The 14,481-nt window shown below is 38.2% G+C and overlaps 1 protein-coding gene across 9 annotated transcripts in view; it reads right to left on the bottom strand.

Annotated features, from left to right (window-relative positions):
* The window catches only part of NEIL3 (nei like DNA glycosylase 3), a 357,474-nt gene that overhangs the window by 62,897 nt on the left and 280,096 nt on the right, over positions 1-14,481 (bottom strand). For 8 of the 9 annotated variants that reach the window (XM_074353672.1, XM_074353677.1, XM_074353676.1 and 5 more), the window contains one exon: positions 5,086-5,259. The exons of the other annotated variant lie outside the window; for it this stretch is intronic. The gene's annotated coding sequence lies outside the window, so the exon portion shown is untranslated. The remainder of the gene's footprint in view (positions 1-5,085; positions 5,260-14,481) is intronic. 9 annotated transcript variants of the gene reach the window in all.

The raw sequence follows: 14,481 nt of genomic DNA, 5'->3' as shown, positions 1-14,481 counted from the left end.
GTGCTCGATGAGTAAGTGTATTAAGGAGCTGTCACAGAGCTTAGCCCTAATGTACACCAGACTTGTTCTAATCTCTGGAGTTTAGGGGAAGAGACTGACCACACAAAGTGGAAAGTGCGTTCAGGGTCTGCCATCTGTGTGCCCTGTGTCTCTTATTTCTCACCCCCATTTTTATTCCACAACACTCAAGAACAGCAAGAGCCATATCCCAGTGAGCTGGCAGGGTCCCTACACTTTTCTACGAGGACAAGGAAAAGACTGTCATTCACTAATTCAGATGGTGAGTACCTTTTGAGGGCTCAGTATTGGATATCTAGTAAAGAAGAAAATAACTGTATAAACACTTATATGGTAATTACAATGGGCCTTTTAGTTATTAAATCTTCACCGCATTTTACACTTGAGAAACACAGGCCACAAAGGCAGTCATTGGCAGAGCTGGGATTGTGACACAAAATCACACAAAATCTATCAAAAATGACAAATGTTCATCGATACAGAAAACAAGCTGGTTATCAGGGGAGAAAGGTGGGGGGAGGGACAGGTTAGGACTTTGGGATTAATAGATACACATTACTATATATAAAAAGATAAACAACAAGGACTTACTGTAGAGCACAGGGAGCTGTATTCAATCTCTTTATTTTTTTCTATTTATTTATTTTTATTGAAGTACAGTCAGTTACAATGTGTCAATTTCTGGTGTACAGCATAATGTCCCAGTCATGTGTGTGTGTGTGTATATGTATATGCAGACCCTGAACGCACTTTCCATATATATACATATACACACACATACATATATTCATTTTCTCATTCTTTTTTATTAAAAGGTTATTATAAGATACTGAGTATAGTTCCCTGTGCTGTGCAGAAGAAATTTTTTTAAATCTATTTTATACATAGTGGTTAACATATATTCAATTTCTTATAATAAGCTGTAATGGAAAAGAATCTGAAAAAAATATATATATGTATGTATACGTATAACCGAATTGCTTTGCTGTACACCTGAAACCAACTACACTTCAATAAAAAAGAATTAAAAAATAAATAAAATTTTAAAAATGACAAATGTCACAAGGGCCAGGAAGGAGCAGCAGAGGGTGTTATGGGAGAGTGCCAGGGAGGGAGAGGCAGGGGAGGACTCTGAGAAAATGACATTGAAGATGACCTTGGACAGGAGGGTGGCTGGGAGCTGGGGCGAGTCCAGGGAGGCACCTGGTGAAGGGGAGCTGTGTGAGGGCCAAGCAGGCAGGAACGGCGGGTGCTGTTCAAGGAAGGAGCTTAGGGGAGGGCAGTGTGATGTGAGCTTGGGAGCTGGGAGCAGGGCTGGGGAGAGGGGAGCCGGACAAACGAAGGAGAGGCTGGAGAGGGAGGTGCCAGGTCACGCTGGGCCTTGCAGACCCTTTAACTTCCGCTTTCATGTCAACGGACGTCACCGTAAGAGTTTAGCAGGGCCGTGACATGATTCTCTTTATGTTTTATACTCTAATGGCAATAAATGGTCGTGATGATTAATGGCGCATTTTTGGCAGAGAACTCGCCCCTTTTAACAGATGTCCTCTTCCTCATCTCAGCCGGTTCACTTCCATCACTGATGCCGTGTGGAAAATGCTTTTGCATACACAAACCGTATTTAAAACTGCTCTTGAATTAAGATGCGTTTTAACATAAATAAATACAACGTATATAAAAAGCAAACTGAGAAGATCTGGACAGGTTACTATGAACTAAAAGAGATACTATTAAGTGCTTCACCTGTATTGTCAACAAAAGTTACAGCGAGCTATCTATGCTCGTTGTAGGTTAGGTACATGTTAAATGACATTAGTGTAGTCAGATATGTAGCCAATATTTGCTGTAAGGAGCACTGAGACAGCCATACACAATAGTAATGATAATTATGTGACTATAGTGTAAACTACTACGATTATTAATACAGAATAGAACTAACAAGCTGATTCAGGCTTACCACTTCACTCACAGATTAAGTCTAATGAGCTAAAAGGCAAGCAAATGCCAGTATTTTAATGGAATTCACTAAGAAGGATGCCTACACAGACCAGTATAACGAACTGCTAAGACTAACAGGTTTGCACTGACACTGCACGTTTTTTGCAAAGGCCGCCACCCAGAAAAAGAACTTAGCTACCTTTAAGGTGCTGGATGTTTGTATCTCATTCACAGAAGCAAGCTGTCTTTTGGAATCAGAAGTAGAAACCATGGCCTACAGCGCTGGTTAAAGGCGGGCACTATTGGTCTAACATCACAGAGTCTCTTCCTCGGCAGGGAGAGTGGCAAGAACTCAGCGCTAAACATCCGGAGCCGCTCACGGTCCAGCAGCGCCCCCTGGAGGACGATGGCAAAACAGCCTCCTGTCAGGCCGCAGGAGGCGGGCGAGGACCCAGCGGTCCTGCTGGGCATTTCTAAGAGGCGGTGAGGCAGGAAAGGACCGCGGCGAGCGCCAGGTGACAGGTTAGACAGCGAGAGAAACGGCGTAATGCAGAGGCAGTTAATGATTCCAGCAGCTTTCAGCCGCTGGGAGTGGTCCAGTTAGTAAGGGGAGGTGGCACCTGTGAATTATCTCTTGCTAACAGTCAGAAAAATCCTTCCAGGATTTGAATGTTCATGCCCATCGGGTCGTGTGGAAATATTTCGAATGTGATAATAAAGCACTAAGGCCGTTTTTTTTTAAGGCTACATTACTGAATCTGCCATCTGTCAGATTTGAAAATGCAAATGAAAAGAAACCTCTGAATACGGCCTAGAACGTATGCTCGCGTGCGTCTGTGGAATCACGGGTGAAAGGCTGTCGCGTTAGTTAATACACCATTGATAAATTTTTGATACAGCCCAATTACCACTGGGCTCCCACCAGATTGTACAGGAGATTGTTCATTCATATTTTAAGGTGACCCAAAAAACACATAATACTCAAAAGATAAGTGGGAAGTATTATTAGCCAGATCCCTCTTCTTTTTAATTATGCACAGATGCAATTATTCTGTTAAATGGAATTGGATAAGAGAGGCTCCTGGAGTCCTGGAAATTCTGCAAATGTAAATCAGGAGTGCTGGGGACAACTGTGTGTTCAGCAGTAAGAGGCACTGAACAGCCACGAACATTTTCAGGCCATGGCAAGCAGGTGAAGGGAGGTATACTGGACTCCCTTTTGCCGCAGGGTTTCTGTGGGTTTTTGGGTCCCTGCCGATCCCCGCGTCAGGGCAGTTGGCTTAGTGCACCGTGAGAGCAACATGGTATGTCTTCCAGTTTTAGCTTAAAGTCTCCTGCTAAAAATGCGAGTTAATATCAGTTCTAATACTAGATTCATGTAAAAGCTGTTAATAAAACAATACCAGAGCAAGGCTGCCTTTTTCACTTTACCAATCAGAGCAGAAACTGGATTCACAGCTTCAGAACTGAATTGCTTTCACTTAGGCAGTTGTGTAACTTCACATAAGGTCATAACCTTTTAACAGCTCTAAGGGCTAGTATCTTACAAAGCACACGCCTCTGTGTCAGGCACTGTGTTAACCAAACAGATATGGACTCTGCCCTTCGTGGAACCTAGAGGGTAACTTATTAATCTTACAGCAGTCGTTGATTGGATTAATTTATTGCTTGAGTTTGAATCAAAAAAAAAAAAAGAGTTCAGGATGTTCAAAAAGGATTGGCTTTGGGCAGAAAGTGAGATGGCCACAGGATGAGGCAATGGCAGGATGGGGAGCCTACTTATGGTCACAACCAGGATGGAGCCTTTCTAGGGCAGGGTGTGGTGAGGACCAGCTGGGTCACTGTCGCGGGCCAGGCACCGCGCTCAGCCCTGGCGAGGACTGTCCAGTTTGACCTGCACACTGACGATGAAGTTGATGTTCTTATTTTCCACACCTAACATTCAGGGAGTCTGAGGCTGAAGTGCCATTCAACCAACTGCCCAATATCACACAACAAAATATACAGTGTCATTGTATATTTTGGTATTTTTTACCCAATAAAAAAGCTAGAAAATGGCCTATTTTGAGAAAGAAATAATTAAAATAATTAGGGTTTTAATACACAGAAACAGATATTAATAAAACCACAGAGGTGCCAGTGATAGGCATTATAATATATTACAATTATATGGACTTGATTGAGTTTTATCGCTGTTACAAACCACCATTTCCTGCTAACGCACGTTCCAGGAAGAAGTCTCCAGGATATTATAATGACTAGATAGAGCCTGAAAGGTGGAACTGTCTGTCAAGAATAGTCTACTTGTTTTCCAAAAATAAATTATAAAAAAAAAGCTCTTTTAAACTGTCCACAAATCATTCAGCTGAGAGCAAGAAATCAGAAATTCTTCTTTGTGGGAGGCAAACGGGGGGTCAGAGCTGAGCACGGCAGCCAGTGGGCACTCTGCTCACAGAGGCTGCTTGACAAAACGAAAACAAAAACAAAAACAGAAAGGCTCTGCCTCCTTTTGTTCATAATAAAGTGCTGACACAACTTTAATTATAGTGTTATAAACAGTGCTGCTGGACCACGGCTTCACCATATGGGACTGAGTGCCATAAATATGTTATATATTGGTTCTTCAGAAAGGAAAATTTAGAATCCAGTCTTTGTAAGAATCATATTTTTATGAGCCTGCTGAAGAGGAGCTGAATGTTGAATCAAATCACGAATTCTCAAGGCCATCATAATCAGAGGAGGCAAAGTATATATTTGCTCAGGGAAACATCTGTTAGGGACCCTCTCCTGGGTCTCATCAGCGGCTGGCAAGCTTTACTGCTTCAACTGCGCTTCCATTATCAGCCTGTCGGCAGAGTGGTTTACACCGGCCGTCCTTCTATCATTAATTCACTGGTAAAGAAACAGCCTTTTTAATGGCTTTGGTTGATAAAGCTCACAACAAAATTTACATTAAAAATTCACTCACTGCCTTGTATTTTATTAAATTCTATATTCTCAAATTTTATATACATGCAAAAAGCTCTGAAAAGGATATAAATAGTGAGTTATGAAATGAATGTGCATCAACCATGGTGCTAAAATTTACAACTCAGCTATTTTTGGAATATGAAGAAGCTGTATCTTTACCTTATAATGCTTTGTTCCCGGTGCTCACGCTGTCATTTCTGATACTTAGTGAAATTACTGAACTTGCTACATTATATGAATAGAAAAATCTTCTTTGGTCCAAACAGAGGCACTTTCCAGCAAAATATATTTTCGTCAGACTATCAAATCAATAATAGGAAGAAAAGCATTTTTCTGGAAAAAAAGAAGAAAACCAAAAAATCATTTTCTTTGATTCGTTTATCTCATAGATGTATATTGCTGGTGGCATAAATAAAAGGTACGGTGGACCTTTGGGGATAGGTTTGACATTAAATGCATATGTGACAAGGATCAAGTTATTTTATTTCTAGATTTCCATTTGAGGGCTCCCGTGTGTCATATAGTCAGTAAAAGGCTGTCTTGATAAACCCATTTATATATTGTTGCATAATGTTTACAGCTGATTTGCAAGTGACTGATTTTAAAAATTCTGGTAAGAACACTTAACCTGAGATTTACCCGCTTACATTTTTAAGAGCACAAAACAGTATTGTTAATTGTGGGCACCATATTGCATGGCAGATCTCTGGAATTTATTTTGTAGAGATAAAACTGTATACTCGTAGAACAGCTAACTCCCCACTTCCACCACCCCAAGCCCCTAGTAACCACCATTCTACTCTCTGCTTCTCTGAGTCTGATTGTCTTAGATCTTGTAGGTCGTGGAATCATGCCATCTTTGTCCTTCTGTGACTGGCTCATTGCACTTGGCCTCATGTCCTACAGGCACATCCATGTTGCATATGGCAGGCTTTCCTTCTTTTTCAAGATTATATAATATTCCATTGTTTGTATATACATATTTTCTTTATTCATTCATCTGTTGATAGATATTTAGGTTGTTTCCATCTCTTGGCTGTTGTCAACAATGCTGCAGTGAACATGGAGATGCAGATACCTCTTTGAGATCCTGATTATCAGTTTGAGGATGTGGAGATATTGGAACCCTTGTGCACTTCTGGTAGGAATGTAAAATGACGTGGCCGCTATGGAAGACAATATTGCAGTTCCTCAAAAAAATTAAAAATAGAAGTACCACGTGATTGGGCAAGCCCACTTCTGCTAGATAGTCAAGGGAATTATTTTTGATGTGGTACTTGTCCACACCATGTCAACAGGTCATACAATTACTGATACAGAACACGACTGCAGTTTTCTCTGACAAGTCCTCTGGTCCAAACATGGTTATAACTTGGCCAACCATAAGCATGGATGAGAGTGAAAGCAGTATTTCCCCTGCGTGTGTGTCAACCTGCAGGTGCCGATGCTGTGATCAAGTTCCAGCCATTGCTTAGGTCATCTGTCTCTGGCCAGCACCTTTCAGACTGCCTGATGACAGTGCAAGCATTGAGGTGTGCCACATTAAGAAATGATGAATCTCTGTCCAGGCAAAGCTCTGCCCTCTGGCTATTATAATGTATCACTGTTTTGTTTACAAATGGGTATTTGCTCTGCTAAATGGCAACGGGGTCCATGAGATTTTATAAATAGATGAAACGTTGGCACTGGGCTAATATCAGAACTTACGTACTTGAAAGTACAATGGGAAGCCTAGGGAAAATCATCACAGTTACCTGTGAAATAAATGCCTCTGGCAAATTAAAATCATTGCAACTGGCTACTTACGTCACTAGAGATTATTTATTTCAAGTATCATGCTCTTCATAGGATAACTCGATGTTAACTTTCAATTTTCACTCTTAAAAAATGAAGTCTCTGTTCCTACCCAAACACAACTTTACAACATCAGACCTAGTTTTGCTAATTCACACATTTCAGAGGAACCTCTAATCTTTGCTGTTAGATTCATTAAGCCGTTAGGACATTATGGCCATGCTATTTTAGTTCTGGACAAGGGGCTTTTATTTTTGACAGGAAACTTATTTCCTGAGCACACAATGGAAATGACATTACCTCCTCGTTTGCTGATTGGTTTAGAAGGCGTCTGTGCTTCACTTCCATGCAACCTTCTTTATTAGTCAAAGGTGGCATTTTACAGATACACAGCAGGAAAGCTGTGCGGTGCTCGCTGTAACTCCTTTCATTTTATTTTTGACTTATGTGCTTTGTCCTGCATCTGTGTTTACCATGATAGTTACATTAATTCTGGCTCTATTATCATTCTTTATTCAATGAAGATGATAAAACTTCTATTTTTATCAGCAATTTTTTTTAAGCCTACAGAGAGTACCGAAACAATATAATCATCGCACAAGAAGACACCATTAACCTTCATCAAATCTTTAACAATGGGATATATACAGGTTTGTTTTTTTTTTAAAGAAATAAAAGATCACACAAAGAACTGCAGTACTTGGCGACCTTTCTCAGTCTGCCTTCCCGCCCTTCATTCATACCCTGTTCATCAGAATGCCTGGCAGTTTCACGTATGCATTTATCCCATTACTGCACTAAGATCAATCAATACACACTATGTAATGTTTTGTATATTTCCAGTCTTTTTTTTTACAAATAGTATGAGACTGTGAATATCATTATTTAACCTGCCTTTATTTTTCAGTATTCTGTTTTTGAGTTTTCACCGTGTTTTCCCTGCCTGAGTCATTTTTAGGTACTGTACATTATGGGCTTTTTAAAATTGAAGTATAGTCAGTTACAACACATCAATTTCTGGTGTACAGTATAATATTTCAGTCGTACACACACATATATATTCATTTTCATATTCTTTTTTATTCTAGGTTACTAGAAGATATTGAATATAGTTCCTTGTGTGATACAGAAGAAATTTGTTTTTTTTAAATATATTTTATAGATAGTAATTAATGTTTGCAAATCTCAAACTCACAATTTATCCCTTGCCACCCCGGCTCCCTTTGGTAACCAGAAGTCTGTTTACTATGCCTGTGAGGCTGTTTCTGTTTTGTAGATGAGTTCATTATGCTCTTGATGGAGTACATCACAATTTATTCAATGAGCAGTTAAGAGTCTGTCCACTGTTTCACTGTCATAAACATGACTGTTCCACTGCATGTCTACATACCACACGTGCTGGGTTTTTCCAGAAGAGGACCTACTTACACATTCGAATGTGCTCTCCTACAGCTTTACCAGGATAGTGCCATGTCCCCCTCCAGGGTATTTGTACAACCTTACACTTTAGGCAGCATATAGAAGTTTCCTATTTTCCCACAGCCATCCCAATGGTTAACATCATCAAACATTTCCAGTTTTGTCATTCTGATGGATAGGAAATAATATTTTACTATGGTTTTTTTAACTTCCTACGTAGAGATGAACATGAGAATCTTTCTAGACATTTATTGGACATGGGTTTGTCATTGGATTTCCTATTCATTTTTTTCTCACATTTTTAGTTGTTGGTCTACTTTCTTATTAACTAGTATGAGCGCTTAATATATTCTTATCACTAATTCTTGGTCAATTACATGAATTGCAAATAGCCTTTCCCAACTGGCAACTAGTCTTTTCACTTGTATATGGTCTCTAGTTGAAGACTTAAAATTTTAAAGTATTCAAACTGGTCAATCTTCTCTTTCATATTGTGAGCTTTTGAGTGATGTTTAAGAAATCTTTCTCTACCTTGCAGCTACAAAAATATCTACTATGTTTTCTTTCAAAATCTTTACAGAGTAAGTCTCATTCGCTTGGCAGGGACTGCAAGCTATATCCCTAATTTTCTTTTTAATATGTATAATAAAATTTATTCTCACTGTAAGAGTTATTGAAACACAAACTCCTCATTTATTTTTAATGCTCCTTCTGTCCTGTATTAATTTGCTAAGTATTCATGGGTCTATTTTTGTCCTCTAAATTCTATGGCATGGGTCTAATTTACACACTTATACCGAGGCTTGTCATCTGTTAGGACAAGACCCTCTAAGCCATGCAAACCCGTGCGGCATCATTGTTCAAATTAGAAAATGATTGCTCTTCCTCAGGATAGCTTTGGAAACCCTTGTCTTGTTCTTCCTTATTTCTTTTAAACTTATTTTTGTCTCACTGTTCTCCTGTGTGAATTTGGGATAAGACTGTCAAGTTCTATGAAAAACCCAACTGGAATTTTTCTTGGGATTGACTTGAAGCTAATAATTCATTTAGAGAGAATTATATTTTTATAATATTGTGGCTTTTCAACCATGAGCATGATTTATTTCCTAATGCAAGTCCTTACTAATATTGTTCTGCATGTTGTTATAATTTATGTTAGATTTATTTCCAGTTATTAGAGTTGCATGGAGATTCTATTTGGTTTTGATATTTGGCCAAAACCAGTTTTTAGTGGGGCTTCAACCTTGGTCCTTAACAGACTAAACAGCTGCAAGCCAACTTCAATATAATTTCTGGCATCCCTGAACTTGAGTATGATCAATAATTCTGTGATCACACAGGTTTCTTTCATATTTAAACAGGGTTACAATGTCAGTAATATAAATAAGACCTATTATTTTGATTTATTGTGAATATTTGAATATTCATTTACAAATATATGTGAATAGTCTAGAAGTTACTCAGAAAGAATATTCTTATGCTGTTTTGTGATGAAAATCTGTTATTTGGAAATAAAAATGTTTATTTACTGTTGTAAAACCACAATGTTGTACTAACTAAAAATGACTGTAAAATATTAATATCAGGGAAAAAACTATTATAAACTTTCAAATGGTTAAACACGTGGGACAATAAATTTGAGAGTTAAATTAGAATTTGAGGATGAAATTAGAATATTAACAGAGAGTATGTCAGCTACTTAAGAAAGAATATTCAATACTTTTTGAACAAACAAATGTTTATACAATTTAAGTAATGCAAAGCAGAATGCTAGAGATTCCATGATAATTCTGATCTTTGTGCAACTGTTCAGCATACAGTATTTGAAAATTTAAACGAAGAGGACTAAGAACTCTAATTTTTAGATATTTAACTTCCTTCAAGGCGCTTTTCTCCTTCAACAGCTCTAATTGAAAATGAATGTCCATTTAACAGTGCAGATGTTCTGTGCAGAGGCTGCACAAACAGCCCCGCAGCTAAAATTGTGGAGAAATAACAATTCCGGCAGCATGAAATTTAAAAGATAATTCTGACAACAACCTTTAAACCATTCTTAAGGTTCCTTGGAGAAGTGGTACGTACTAAGGCAGAAGCAAGGAAAACAGAGCTGAGCCTGGAGCATTGTCTGGTGTCAGAAAGTTAGGAAGGTCTCAAAAGGGAATGGGGCAGGTTGAAAGGGCAAAAGAGCCAACCTGAGGGGGTCCCAGTGACCAAATATTTTGTATTTGAGATACAAAATAAATAATGATAGTATTGGATTTTAACCTAGAGAAAAAAATCCATGAATCCATACTAATATGAACAAATAAATAAGTAGGCAGGCAGAAGGAATGGCTCTCTGACAGAAAAATTCCAATTAATACACATAAAAGAGAGAGAAATAGTGGATCACCACAGTAATCAGTTATTTCAGGCAAGAGTTGGCCAGTGCACAAAGTACTAGGCAAAAATGAGGAGAGAAACAGGGACGTTTTGCCTGGTCTCCAAATGTTTCCCTTAAGATATTTTCTTAAAAGGGGAAAAATCATAACTTTTTGGTGAAACAATGTGGCAGACACGAGCTTCAGCAAGTGACATACCCGATAATAAGGTCTATGGGTTCTCCCTGACAGGAAGCACTGATAAAGGCACAGCGGAACCGCGGTATTCCTGCCCAGGATGCACAAACTCTACCTGATCACGAGGAAACATCAGACAAACCCGGACTGTGACACACAAAGTAACTGACCAGTGCTCTCCAAAAGTGCGAGGTTCACGAAAGACAAGGAAAAGACTGAGAAACTCACAGATTGCAGAAGACCGAATTAAGTCCTTAACTGTGTTGTACTAATTTCTTACTCGTCATAATTATGTTCATGCAAGATATTAACATAAAAGCAAGCCAGGTGAGGGGTGTATGAAACTCTTTGGATTATTTGTGCTATTTCTGACAAATTTCTGTAAGTTTAAAATTATTTGAAGATAAAAATGTAACCAAAAAGTACATACTTTATGTTGTTTGTATACAGGATTTCTACATATGTACTAGGAAAGACACCATTGAACACTAACTCTTTGATTATTTGGTTTAATCAGCTTCTGTTATAGTTGTTTTAAAATTTCCCACTATGTGGAATTATCACTTTCTGCTAATTCTTTCTGGTTTTGCTTTATGAATTTTGAAGATGTGTGGTTAGGTGCATACAAGCTTATAGTGTTTCTGTTCATGGAAGATTCTGTGTTGTTTTTATCCCTATAAATGCCTTTGCCTTTAATATTATTTTTTCTAAATTTAACATTACTAGAATATCCTTATTTTAATTATTATTAGTACAGTATACCTTTCCCATTCTTTTATTTTCTTCCTTTCTGCATGTTTTTGTTTCATATATAGACTTTGCAAGAAGTTTATAGACGGGTTAGATAGTAGTCACAATTTTTATCTTTTCATATAAAAGTTTAATCCATTCATACTTATTATAATTATTGATATAGCTTTTAAAAATATTTTCTTTTGTGTTTTTATCTTTGGCAGTGTCTCTCAATAACCATTCTCCCTTCCTTCTGAGTGAACAGACCTCTTAGCTGGGCACATGGCTGACTGCAGTAAATATCACATGTCCCAGCCACCCTGGAGTTAAGTTTGAGTAAGTAACTATATTTTGGACAGTGGGATATAATGTATACAGCCTTCCAGAGTCTTTATTAGAGATCTCTTGCTTCTTTTTCTTTGCCCTTTCCAGCATTTTTGTACCTGCTATATGAACTCGTCCTTAGACCATAAGGATAAGGACCACATCCTAGGGATGGCTGAATGGTGAACTGAATAATCTCTCAGGATAGCATTGAACCAAGCTCTGGACTTCTTATCTTTGGACATTCATGTGATTAATGTGAGCATAAAATAAACATCTTCCTTATTTAAATCAATATGTGTTGTGTTGTGTGTGTGTGTGTGTGTGTGTGTGTGTGTGTGTGTGTTTCTTGTGGCTTAACAAATCTACCTTTTGCCCATAATTTTTCTCCTTCTGTGACTTCTTTTGGGTTGACAGATAATTTTCTACACACCCTTCTTTTTCTCTGCATGCATGGAGAGGAATATAGATCTTATTATTATTTTTTTCCCCACAAATGTACTTAATTTTAAAAAATAAAGTCTAAAGTTTTTTCTAACTTTCTTAAGCGAGATACAGACCATATTATACTCAAATAGACACTGGATTTCCCTGTCCCCATTCTGCTATTATTATGCAGATGCATTGCTGACCAATAGAACCTTCTGTTATGATAGAAATGTTCTGTATCTGAACTGTCCAATGTGGTAGCCACTCATGGCTGCTGAGTGCCTGAACTGTGTTTAGTGTGACTGAGGAAATGAATTTCTAATTTAATTTAAATTAATTTAAAATGAAATTTTTAACAGCCCCATTTGACTAGTAGCTAAAACATCAGATTATGCAGGTTGACTTTTAACATTTGTTTTGTCTCTATCATTTAAATAAGAGATGAGTCAGGACGTATCTGAGTTGTACTTTCTGCCTGGGAGTTCTGTCTCTTTCCTACGACAATCGGGTGTGTTTCAGGGGCTACCTTAACCCCCACCATCACTCATTTCTTACCCTCCTTTCCTTTGGAGTCCCAAAATACTTCATCTCAAATCGTCCAATGTAAGCCCTTGATTTCACAGACAGGAAGACAGACTAAGAGAGTTAAACCAAATTATCACATTTAATTAGTTTTGTGTGACATTTCATACTCTGTCCTGGTTCCTGACTTTTAAAGCATCAATTTCATCATACTTGTATAACATGACTACATTAAGTATTGCCCATAGTACTGTCTATTGATTAAGGATTAGGAATATTCTTTTTTTGTATTGAGAACTTTTTTTCATGGTATGCTCTTCTATAAATCCGATAGGAAGTGCTGAATTATGTTAACAGTGGCAGTAGTTTAATCCTCATTTGAGAATACCAAAATAGTAAGGCAAATGGACATCATTCTCAACATAAATTTAAAGTGCTCTTATAAGTACAAGGCGTTAGTACATATTACATACCTGCATTTACATTGTTTTAGTTTGATATGATAATCTGTCATAAAATATTGTAACATCCAGTTGAAGTGAAAAAAACCCCAGGCATTTAGCATTTTTTGCGTGTGTTAGAGTGCATAAAGGATTATGTTTAAATACCCTGAAATGCTGACAAAGAAACATTTTTTTTTTTGGCAAAGGAAAGTGCTGAATGGCAATTTTTACATTTTTAAAAAAGTAAGTAAGAAGTAAGGCCTTTAAAAATTTAAGTCTCACTAGACTAGAATAGAAATTTCGAGCTCAAAGAGACCTTAGGAATAATCAAATTCAATCCCTTCTCCAGGAATGACATTGAATTTTAAGGACGTTAACTACCTTCTCTTTGAAAACACAGCAAATTAGACAGAACCAGAGCCACAGTGAGGTCTGCTGTTCCCCGTCAGGCGTGCGTCCCTCTGAACCAGGCTGTCTCTTTAGACACCATGTTTGGTGAGAATGTATTTTAAAGACTATGAGATGGTACTTTTCCTACAAGATTTGTTCCACAGTAAGTTCATGTACCTTTTGCTTAGCTTGTAGGATGGAATGAAGTGCATGGCGTTTCTACGTCATTATTCTCAGGGGCTAAGGGAACTCTTTGCTGCCACTGATCACAAATAAAAAGGAAGCAGTATTATTGTTAACTGCATACCTTGTCCTCAACATTTCTAATTTAATGATAATAACCCATTTCTCTCTATCATTTGTGTCATCATCAACCGGGGTATAATGTTTCTTCATGAGAGGGTTCATTGGTTCAGTGAGATTTTATTAAGCATATACTACTCCCCAGAAACAGTGCTAGGCACTGGAGCGCCAAGCTAAGTGAAGGTCCATGACCTCCAGGCAGGATGCATCCTGTGGTGGAAGTGATGCTTACACACTCTTTGCGTTGGCAGCAATCGTGTCGAGGGACACAGCGTAATCAGGAGAATCCACAGCGTCAAAAGGCACAAAGATCTTACAGAACAGAAGAGTACTGATTGTCTGGGTAAAATAAAAGCTATTGATAACCTTAGTGATTTGAAGGATGAGGTGAAATGATGGAATAACTTCTGAGGAAATTACAGTGGCAGCGTTGAGTGCTTAGCTGAGGCTGGAAACTGAAGCCGGAAGGAAGCTGACAGTTTTGCAAGAATAAAGTGGCCCCGGGACTGGAAGGCTACTGCAGGTGGGGAACAGCTGAAGTGACAGTGACACAGTCGGTGATCTGGAGTAGGATTTGGTCAGAGAGAGCCATTTTGGAATTTAGATTTTCCAGGAATGCTAAAATGTATTAGTGAGCGTTC

This window comes from Camelus bactrianus, chromosome 26, assembly GCF_048773025.1.
Source record: "Camelus bactrianus isolate YW-2024 breed Bactrian camel chromosome 26, ASM4877302v1, whole genome shotgun sequence".
Lineage (NCBI taxonomy): Eukaryota > Metazoa > Chordata > Mammalia > Artiodactyla > Camelidae > Camelus > Camelus bactrianus.
This window is presented reverse-complemented; position numbering and strand designations above follow the sequence as displayed.